The 11360-nt window shown below is 50.4% G+C and overlaps 1 protein-coding gene across 4 annotated transcripts in view; it reads right to left on the reverse strand.

Moving 5' to 3' along the window:
• LOC138268126 (cold-inducible RNA-binding protein B-like) overlaps nt 1–7002 on the reverse strand; it is a 157297-nt gene extending 150295 nt beyond the window's left edge. For 2 of the 4 annotated variants that reach the window (XM_069217531.1, XM_069217528.1), the window contains exon 1: nt 6926–7002. The gene's annotated coding sequence lies outside the window, so the exon portion shown is untranslated. Of the gene's footprint in view, nt 1–6801; nt 6836–6925 lie in introns of those variants that run through there. The other 2 variants (XM_069217532.1, XM_069217529.1) reach the window with 2 other exon arrangements.
• Nucleotides 7003–11360: the final 4358 nt, after the last annotated feature.

The raw sequence follows: 11360 nt of genomic DNA on the forward strand, positions 1-11360 counted from the left end.
GCCCCCTCATCATTTTGGCTCCTGCTTGACCTCTTCAACTGACCGGCCCGTTTTGCTGGGTGCTTGGGGTTGCATTGAACCCCCAACGGTGGTCTACCTATGCCCCGGAAACTGAACTCGTAAGTGTGGTGCTTACCTTAGAAACTGAACTTCACTTACCTCCCCCGGGAACTGTTGAAAATTGCAGTGTTCACTTTTAAAATAGCTTTTGCCATTTTCAAGAAAACTGGGTACAATAATGACTATTAAAAATCTCAACTAGTACTATGCAAAGTATCTTTCACTTAATGTACTTACCTGCTAAATTAATATTGTGGTTCTAGAAATAAACAAAAGAATATTTTTCTATATAAAAACCTATTGGCCTGGAGTTAAGTCATTGAGTGTGTGTTTTCACTTATTGCTTGTGTGTGTACAACAAATGCTTAACACTACCCTCTTATAAGCCTAACTGCTCGACCACACTACCGCAAATGGAGCATTATTATTATCATCTATTATTGTCTCTGTCTAGCCATTTGGGGAACCTCTGGACTCTATGAACACTATATCTCAATGTGATATAGTATATACAGAGCCATCTTCCTCATCGGTTTCATTCATAATTTGGACATCTCTAGGACACAATGACTTCCTGAGCATCGATGGAATATTCTGTTGTGTGTTCATTTTCAACTTCATTTCCCAGGATACTGATCTTCAGACAGGTACTCCTGGATGTCACATCGAATTTCCCCTGGTCTACTGTGTTTCAAACATATCAGATGGTATAAGCAGAGGATGTGGCAACTTGGCTGTTAGGCACAGATGGTGATGATCAGAGGAAGATGTATGGCTTCGTTTCTGGCTATTATGGAGCGGCATACTGATGCCAGAATGGACAGCTTCTCACTCAGTCTCTAATCTAGAACGGAAGGAGAGTATCCTGGTCCAAGACAGGGTAACAAATCGGAGGGTCAAGTGGCAAAGCGCTGATGGAAAAATGGCAATCTAGATAGTGACAAATAGAGTGGGTTAAGCGAGAAGTATTCAACAAGATTATTTTAGTTTTGTGTTATTTAATACTTGGAAGTGTATGTTTTTTGTTCACAAAAAACAAACACATGATGTACTTGGGTACACATGGTACATCATTGGAACTGGGTGAGAATACAAGGACGGAGGAGGCTTCCAAGATGACCAGAGTGGTTCTTTTACCCGTAAATTCCCCTTAACGTTACCAAGTGCCCTTACGGACAGCAGCAGCTAGAGCATTCCTGCGGACTATGAAAAGAAGCATGCTGGTCACAGGAAGGGTTTCCTTTCAGTTGAATTAAGTTAAGGCGGCCAATACTATTGTGTGGATGGCAGAAAGCCCCCGGGAACTTGCAGAGCAGTAAGTTTGAGAATGGCGCGGAGGTGGTGGGCACTGAAGGAGCTGGAGAGTGAGGAGGCTATTCGGCAGGAGGCAGCCACCTGGGAAGGAGTAGAGACTGAGGTGGGACGAGCAGCCGGGGCGGGCCAGGCCTACACTCCCTGCACGCACGGTCTCTGGCGGTACAGAGTGAAGGGCCGCCTCTACGGTAGGGTGGGCCTACACTCCCTGTGCAAACAACCTCTGGCGGTACTGAGCTCTTGTTTCACACTGAGCCTACACTCACTGTGAGCACGGCCTCTGGCGGTACCGAGTGAAGGGGCGTCTATGGTGGGGCGGGCCTACACTCGATGCGCGCATTGCCTCTGGCGGTACTAAGTGAAGAGGCGAGCTCTCACCTCATGCCAGGCCTACATTCACTGTGCACACAGCCTCTGGCGGTACAAAGTGAAGAGGCGTCTCTACGGCACTGCAGGTCAACACTCCCTGAGAGCACGGCTTCTGGCGGTACAGAATGAAGGGGCGACCTCTCACCTCACCTACACTCCATGCATGCACTGCCTCTGGCAGTACCAAGTGAAGGGGAGTATCTACATCTGGTATAGGAAAATGGCTCCTTGTTGCAGTTACACCCCCCCCCCCCTTCAACACACACACTTTTTGCCGGATACTGACTTGACAGTGTGTGCTGGGACCCTGCTAATCAGGCCCCAGGACCAGTGTTTTTTTCACTAAAAATGTACCATTATTTCCACAGTTGGCACACCACTGGCACACAGATATGTCCCCTGTAAAAGGTACCAGTGATACCAAGGGCCCTGTGAACAGGGAAGGTCTCTAAGAGGTGCAGCATGTGTAGTGCCACCCTAGGGACCCCTCACTTAACACATGCACACTGCCATTGCAGATTGTGTGTGTGTTGGTGGGGAGAAAAAGGCAAAGTCGACATGGATTCCCCCTCAGGATGCCATGCACACAAAATACTGCCTGGGGCATAGGGAAGTCACCCCTCTAGCAGGCCTTACAGCCCTAAGGCAGGGTGCTCTATACCACAGGTGAGGGCATAGCTGCATGAGCAATATGCCCCTACAGTGTTTAAGTCCATTCTCAGAAATTGTAAGCACAATGTGGCCATATTAAGTATATGGTCTGGGGGTTTGTCAAAACAAACTCCACAGTTCCATAATGGCTACAATGAATACTGTGAAGTTTGGTATCAAACTTCACAGAATAATAAACCCACACAATTGTGCAGGCCTGTGGCTTTAGTGCCCCTAGAAGTGGGTGGGACTTATAGCTGAAGATGGGTGGTAGTCAGTAGAGACCACTCCCTTGATTGACTCATTGAAATGACTACCCATAGGTTAGTCAGAGGCCAAAAGAGGAACGCGTCCAGTGTCAGTTCTCTCCAAAGGATTCTGGAGGAACTGCCCCCGCAGTGTCTAAGAGTAGGCCCCTGAAGAGAAAGAGGAAGAGGAAAAAGCAGTGCAGGAAAGATGGCCAACCTTTAGCTAAGGTTCCAGCAAGCCCATGAGATTCTGCTCCAGTAGGGGAGAACTCTCAAAGTGGCACTGGTACAGGCCCACGGACCCACAAGAAGTCGTGACTAGTCAGGCAACTAATAAGTGTGAGTGGGTGCCTCCTCAGTTAACAGAAGGAGTGGAAGAAGGGTGTGCGTTTACTACAAGATGTGACAACCCCCCACTCTACCACAGCAGTACCACAGCAGACAGGCACCCTGAACCCAAAGAAGCCTGTAACTTAGCCTCTTCCCCTGTTGGTGAACAGCTAAAGGTGTAGTCTTGGGCAAGGACAGTGGTCAGTGGCCTCTGCTGGGTGTTAGCCTTTATGGCTGTACTGTCCTTGGCATGGTGGTCTGACCCCATTGCTGAATAGCAAGTTAGACCCCCTAACCCTGTTGGTCTGGTGGGGTTACTCCAGCTATGGGTAACCTCTTTGGGTAATTTAGGGGTGACCCTGGCTAAAATAAGATTAACAGGTGGATACCCCTAACCCCAAAATAAGAGGAATGGGTGAAAAAAATTAAAACACAGACAAGAGGCGATTCAGACTGGGTCCTATCACTGTGGAAGTAGGTCAGTTCCCCCGAGGGAATGACCTGAACAGGAGGATGTAAGGCAGAGTAGACCCTGTAACACACCAGCCTGATTTCCCTACTCTTCCCTGTCTGACAGACTGTAAGGAAATGCCTCCTTGGCATGGTTACCCCCTGACTTTTTGCCTTTGCTGATGCCAAGTTATGATTTGAAAGTGTGCTGAGGCCTGCTAACCAGGCCCCAGCACCAGTGTTCTTTCCCTATAACTGTACCTGTCTCCACAATTGGCACACCCTGGCATCCAGGTAAGTCCCTTGTAACTGGTACCCCTGGTACCAAAGGCCCTAATGCCAGGGAATGTCTCAAAGGGCTGCAGCATGACTTATGCAACTCTAGAGACCCCTCACTCAGCACAGACACACCCCTCAGGGTGCCATGCCAACCTCACACTGCCTATGGCATATATAAGTCACCTCTCTAGCAGGCCTTACAGCCCTAAGGCAGGATTCACTATACCATAGGTGAGGGCATAGGTGCATGAGCACTATGCCCCTAAAGTGTCTAAGCAAAACCTTAGACATTGTAAGTGCAGGGTAGCCATAAGAATATATGGTCTGGGAGTCTGTCAAACACGAACTCCACAGCACCATAAAGCTACACTGAAAACTGGGAAGTTTGGTATCAAACTTCTCAGCACAATAAATGCACACTGATGCCAGTGTACATTTTATTGTGAAATACACCCAGAGGGCATCTTAGAGATGCCCCATGAAAACATACCCGACTTCCAGTGTGGCCTGACTAGTTTTACCAGCCTGCCACACACCAGACATGTTGCTGGCCACATGGGGAGAGTGCCTTTGTCACTCTGTGGCTAGTAACAAAGCCTGTACTGGGTGGAGGTGCTTCTCACCTCCCCCTGCAGGAACCGTAACACCTGGCAGTGAGCCTCAAAGGCTCACCCCCTTTGTTACAGCGGCACAGGGCATCCCAGCTAGTGGAGATGCCCGTCCCCTCCGGCCACGGCCCCACTTTTGACGGCAAGGCCGGAGGAGTTAATGAGAAAAACAAGGAGGAGTCACTGGCCAGTCAGGACAGCCCCTAAGGTGTCCTGAGCTGAGGTGACTGACTTTTAGAAATCCTCCATCTTGCAGATGGAGGATTCCCCAAATAGGATTAGGGATGTGCCCCCCTCCTCTCAGGGAGGAGGCACAAAGAGGGTGTAGCCAACCTCAGGGCTAGTAGCCATTGGCTACTAACCCCCCAGACCTAAACACACCCCTAAATTGAGTATTTAGGGGCCCCCAGAACCTAGGAAGATAGATTCCTGCAACCTGAAGACGAAGAAGGACTGCTGACCTGAAGACCTGCAGAGAAGACGGAGACACCAACTGCTTTGGCCCCAGCCCTACCGGCCTGTCGCCCCACTTCAAGAAAAACTGCAACAGCAACGCGTTCCCCAGGGTCCAGCGACCTCTGAAGCCTCAGAGGACTACCCTGCATCTAAAAGGACCAAGAACTCCCGAGGACAGCAGCCCTGTTCCACAAAGACTGAAACTTGCAACAAAAACAACTTTTAAAGACCACACGTTTCCCGCCGGAAGCGTGAGACTTTCCACTCTGCACCCTACGCCCCGGCTCGACCTGCGGAGATACACTATAGGGAGGACTCCCCGGCGACTGCGAGCCCGTGATTAGCCAGAGTTGCCCCCCCCCTGAGCCCCCACAGCGACGCCTGCAGAGGGAATCCAGAGGCTCCCCCTGACCGCGACTGCCTGCTTCTAAGAATCCGACGCCTGGGAAACACACTGCATCCGCAGCACCCAGGACCTGAAGGATCCGACCTCCAGTGCAGGAGCGACCCCCAGGTGGCCCTCTCCCTTGCCCAGGTGGTGGCTACCCCAAGGAGCCCCCTCCTTGCCTGCCTGCTTCGCTGAAGAGACCCCTAGGTCTCCCATTGAAACCAATTGCAAACCTGACGCCTGTTTGAACTTTGCACCCGGCCGCCCCTGTGCCGCCGAGGGTGTACTTTTTGTGCGGACTTGTGCCCCCCCCCCTGTGCCCTACAAAACCCCTCTGAAGTCGTGGGTATTTACCTGCTGGCAGACCGGAACCGGGGCACTCCCTTTTCCATTGAAGCGTATGCGTTTTAAGCACCATATTGACCTCTGCACCTGACTGGCCCTGAGCTGCTGGTGTGGTAACTTTGGGGTTGCCCTGAACCCAAACGGTGGGCTACCTTGGACCCAACTGTGAACCCTGTAGGTGGTTTACTTACCTGCAAAACTAACCAATACTTACCTCCCCCAGGAACTGTTGAAAATTGCACGTCTAGTTTTAAAATAGCTTATTGCCATTTTTGTCAAAACTGCACGATATTGTGTTGATTCAAAGTTCCTAAGATACCTGAGTGAAATACCATGCATTTAAAGTATTGTTTGTAAATCTTGAACCCGTGGTTCTTAAAATAAACTAAGAAAATATATTTTTCTATATCAAAATCTTTTGGCCTGGAATTGTCCTCGAGTGTGTGTTTCCCAATTATTGGCTGTGTGTGTACAACAAATGCTTACACTTCCCTCTGATAAGCCTAACTGCTCGACCACACTCCCTGCGGGCACAGCCTCTGGCGGCACCGAGTGAAGAGACACGTGGGAGGGATGGAGAGAGTCACCGTGGAGTGAGTGTATCCTGCTCTCATTCAGGCCCACGCCTGGCCAGAGGTGGCGCCCGTACTTGGGGAGGTGGGCTGCACTCCCTGGATAGAGCAGCTGTGGGCGCACGACACCAGTGCATTCTGGGAGTTGTAGTCAGACCTGACGGAGAGGCCGGGGTGGTGCCAGGAGGCATGACCCCTCTGAGCGGGAGCAGTCACAGCACCCAGTGCTTAATCTGTGCTGGTTGTTTCCGGTGCTGAGCACCAGGCGCTCATTTTTGAGGGCCGGGGCTTATTCTTATGCCTCAAGCATTTGCTGGGAGCAAGACACGCGGGAAAGATGGAAAAAGGAAACTAAAAAGCGTCATGAAGGGAGAAAGTAGAAAGCTGCGGGATGAGCTGAAGGGGCAGGAGAGGCCGTAAATGGATTGAAGAGGTTACACTGCCTCAGTATTCAGTGCTGGCAGATTTAATTACAGCAGCCTCGTGTTTAAGAGAATGACCTTGAGCACCGGCACCTGTTAATTTACAAATTAAGCACTGAGCACCCGTCCTGCCGGCACCGGCTGAGGGCGTCACACGAGAGCCGAAGGCTCCCGCCCGCGCCCCAGGGTGCACCGCGCGGAAGAGATCACGTGACCTCCGCCCGCGCGCTCACCGGGCCTCGAGCCTCCCTTTGTTCCACTAACGCCCCGCCCCCCCCCCCCCCCCGACCGACCAACGGACGCACGTACTGCGCGTGCGCACGGCTCCTGCCGCCTCCGCGCTTCCGACCCCGGATAGACTGATGGGAGACCGCGGTAACTGCCCCGTACCACCCACTCGGAGAGCCCCCGCAGGCGGGCCCCCGGCCCCTACCTGTGCGCGAGGTGGGAGCCGGAGACGCCGGGATGTCGGAGGCGTCGGAAAGCAGGGCGCAGGCGCGCGTGAATTTTTATACTGGAGGTGAGCCACGCCCACCTCATGAATATCCAGGTGACGTGCTCACAGCTGCATAGCTACGCCCCGCCTCCTGGCGCATAGGAAGTCCAGGAAACACTACGTCACGCCGAGAAGGTGGTCACGTGACCGGTGAAAGCCCAGACGGTCGGGTGCGAGACCCGCAGACCACGCCCAAAATATGACGACGCATCTTCAGAATTCGACATAAACACGTCACAAGACTTAGAACCTGGCCGGACACCGAACTGGCAACCAGGGAGCTGGCTGAGCGGAAGCAGAGAAAATGTGTGCTTCTGGCACGCAATGCGGGGTCCCGGGAGCGTCATCAGAGGCCGGCCAAACACCCATGCGCACTTAGGTTTCTCCAGCACACACAGCCGAGCGGGAGAACGAGCACAGGCTTGCGTCAGAGCGACTGCCGCGCACAAGGATTGCTGGGGGACCTGTGCTGCTGTCCCTTGAACACCACTTGACGAATGACAACGACAAGCAAGGTTGCAGAGTCCCTGAACGCAAGTTCACTTTAATTTCTTTTATTTTCTCCCCTCCGTGCCTGCCCGTCCCGCGGCTGCTGGCAACACTGCTGTCAGTTCATTAACAGGCAAAGCAGGTGTGGTGAACCCTCAATGGAGACTGCATGCTCACTAGTTATTTTGAAAGTGAATAATGTGACGAAAGATTTTTGGTCCCGCTGGGGAGGAAGGGTATGAATTAACCTCCATGACTGGTTGTACCATAAAGAACTTTCTGTACCAATCAGGGTTGTGAGTAATATATTACATTTATTAGAAACTCTCCTGTGTAACAGTGCAGTTTGTTGTAGTAGAAGTGTTGCAGTGCTGATTACATGAAAAGCAAACTGCGGTTAAAAGCATGAGGTCTCAAATAAGCACCTATAACCATAGGTACTGCGAGCATGCTGAATTTGTCATGAGTCAATCCACAAATTCTAATACAATGTAGACGTTGCGACCCCAAAGAAATTAACAAGCGGCTGCCTACATTGTCTTGGTGAGCCGGGAGAAGTAACCCTAGAAGCGGACTCTTGTTGGGGTTTCTCCCAGTCTTTACACATCCCCCTGAACTCTTGGAATATAAGACCCTCATAGGGAAAGTCTGGGCCGGAGGATAGCTCTCTACTGAAGACATTCTTGCTATTGGTATAGGTGTACCTATTCTCTATAACTAGGCTCCCTAGGAAAGGGCTATGCTAGACCCCTAGGTTACCCAGACTTAGGAGACTAGATCCTGACAATTAAGTGTAGTGTGTACCCAAGAGCTACTACTGGTCTTTCCTGTGGAAAGTTACCAGTGACAAAGTGGTATTGCAAGTGCCAATGTAGCTGGTGTGGTGAGCACCTTATACCAGGTCCAGGTATCACCCCCATTTTTGAAATGTAGGCAGAGTCTAGAAGTCAAGCTCTCCAGAGGTAGCGGTGGATGAGTGGCCAAGACTTATCTACAAGACATGTAAAGCTTATGCAATCAGTCACACAAGTCACACAGCACTTACACACATGAAAGAAATTCTAAAATACTGCAATAGACATTGGTACAAGCTAGCGAATAGTGAGGGCCCTAGGTGAGAGCCAAACCACATAGTAAAAAATAGTGTAACGTGAAAGGCAGTCCCCCACCCAAGGATGTGGAATCAGAAGTGAGCTGGAGGAACTAGGAACCCCAAGAAGTGAGTATTACGTGACCTCTCGCGACCAGGTGGGCAAAGGTAAGTACCTAGTTTTTACCACCAATAGGACTTTGGAAAAGGACTGTGCAAGACCCAGACAATACTGGAAGAAACCAAAGGTGGATCCTGACAGAAGAGGACCGGCAAAGGGAATCAAGTCCAGTTTGAGTGTCCGGTTGTGGAAGGACCCACTATCCACCCTTCTGTGGATGCAGGACCAGGTCGCCAGTGGACAAAGGTGGCCAGCAGTACAGCACATGAGCCAAAGGGGAATCCCAGAAGTGATGCCCCACACCGGCGGTCGTGATAGTCAGTCAGTAGTGCTGTAATACCAACAAAACTTGGCAAACACAAGTCTTTGCAAGGCTGAAGTGAACCAGCAAGGTCCAGGGGACTCGACAGCTGGGAGTCACAAGAAGGAATATCGGAAAGTGCAGTTTCTTGGCATGGTTACCCCCATTTTCTGCCTGTTGTAAGTGTGTTTGACTGTCCCTACTGGGATCCTGCTAACCAGGACTCCAATGGTTATGTTCTCTCCTGTAAATCTTGGGAACTGTACCTTTCGCTTCATGCATGTGGCCATGTAGGTTTCTAGTATATGGTTCCCCAGGTATTGGGGTCCTAGGGGGGTCCCTATGGGCTTCAGCAGTTATTCTGCCACCCATAGGGAACCCATCTCAATGGTTCTGCAGGCCTGCAATTCGGCGCAGGTACCTGTAAAAGTATCTAGAGCCCCTAGAATGCACGGAATCATACAACCAATACTGGCAAGAGTATTGAGGTATGATTCAGACATGTTTGATATTAAACATGTTCAAGTTTGGAGTTACCATGATGTAGCTGGACACAGGCTTTGTCCTTAGGGGCTGGGGGGGGGGGGGGGGGGGGGGGTGTGTGTGTGTGTGTGTGTGTGTAGACTCCTTGTTTTTCTCATTATCTCCTCCGGCGTTGCCGCCAAAAGTGGGGCCGTGGCTGGAGGGGACGGTGTCTCCACTAGCTGGGATGCCCTGTGGTGCTGTAACAAAAGGGGGTGAGCCTTTGAGGCTCACCGCCAGGTGTTACAGTTCCTGCAGGGGGAGGTGAGAAGCACCTCCACCAAGTACAGGCTTTGTTCCTGGCCACAGAGTGAGAAAGGCACTCTCCCCATGTGGCCAGCAACATGTCTGGTGTGTATGGCAGGCCTACCGCAATGTTACATCAACTACTCTCAGCTGTAAAAATACATTTCAGCAGTAAGAGCTTAAAAATGATGGAATTTTTGAAAGGCAAGCCCTTGAACAAGTGAAATACTCAATAGGTTGAAAAGCACCTTTGTACTCAGCCTAAAAACGTGGGGTTTACAATACAAAGGAGACGCTTGCTCAACAGCCTTCAAACCTAACCCAGGTCATGTCAGTGGACTCAAGCCCAGTATAACATAGTATGGACAAGAGAAGCATAGGCCATGCTAATTCAGGATGTAACTTGAGAAATGCTAAAAGTTTTTTAAAGGGCACTGTACGCGCAGTGCCAGAGCCTCACAGATTAAACAGGGTTGGAGCAGCCACCTACACAACAAAGAATGGATTCTCTACTGGACCAGAGGACCATGGCATCTACACAAGGACAAACCCATTATGTGCACATGGTCTGAAGAGCACACAGTAGTGAACACAGACCTGTGCTGTACAAGCACTAGATAGTCCAGGCACTGTGGGGACAAACGCTAGAGCAGCAGTCATTAACCCATTGTATTTTGTGGAGACTGCCCTGAACCTCTAGTCATTATTGGAATTGTGGTAGCCAGTCACTGTAGTCAGTCATAATTGGAAGCCCAGAACCGCCAGGTTGGACGTCAACATAATACACAAAACTTTACAAAATTTACATTTAATGTTATATATTGTGTGACTTATTTAAAATTGTAAGAACCACGTGTTTTTCATTTGCATATAGCTATAAAAAGCTACCCCCCCCCCCCCCCCCCCCTTGGATCCAAGGACCACACCAATACTCGCATCACATAAGGTGCATGACATGTATCAAGGAACCAGGTGCTTGCTTTTTTAGTTTTGTTTGTTTTCGGTGGACCCCACTCGAATTACTGTAGTCAGGATACACCCCCCGCCGTTAGTGGAAGCCAGGTCCCCCAAGCAATTGCTAGGATTTGATCCTCAAAACAATCCACACAACTATAGAAAGAAGTATACACCAAGCACATATTCAAATATTTATTTTTAATTTACAAATCCAGAGCAGAAAAATATATTTTCCAGTTTTGAAAGACATTCTACACAAAATGAAATATTAGAAGTGTTATTTTACCCCCCACCGCACTGGGGGACAAAGGCCCAATGGCAGACATCCACTGGCGCACAAGACACCACCTCTAACCGTGGTGCACAAGGAGGCAGACACCTTCTACCTCGTGATGGCGAGCTGCATACATGTTGTATGCTCTTCACATGCTATTATAAAGGGACGGCAGATTGTGCACGTGACAACTGGCGACTGCTGCATCTGTTCGGAAAATGGTGGCGTGGCGGATGGTACACCCCTTAAGGCGCTTCGTAATGACCAGTTCTAAGAAGCTTCCTGCCAGGGCCCTTCCCCACTGAAAACCAGCGTTTTCTCGAGCTACTCCCGTCATTTCTTAACTGGGCTTTTGCCACAGAAATGGCGGTT

This window comes from Pleurodeles waltl, chromosome 12 (genome assembly GCF_031143425.1).
Source record: "Pleurodeles waltl isolate 20211129_DDA chromosome 12, aPleWal1.hap1.20221129, whole genome shotgun sequence".
In the NCBI taxonomy this organism is placed as follows: domain Eukaryota; kingdom Metazoa; phylum Chordata; class Amphibia; order Caudata; family Salamandridae; genus Pleurodeles; species Pleurodeles waltl.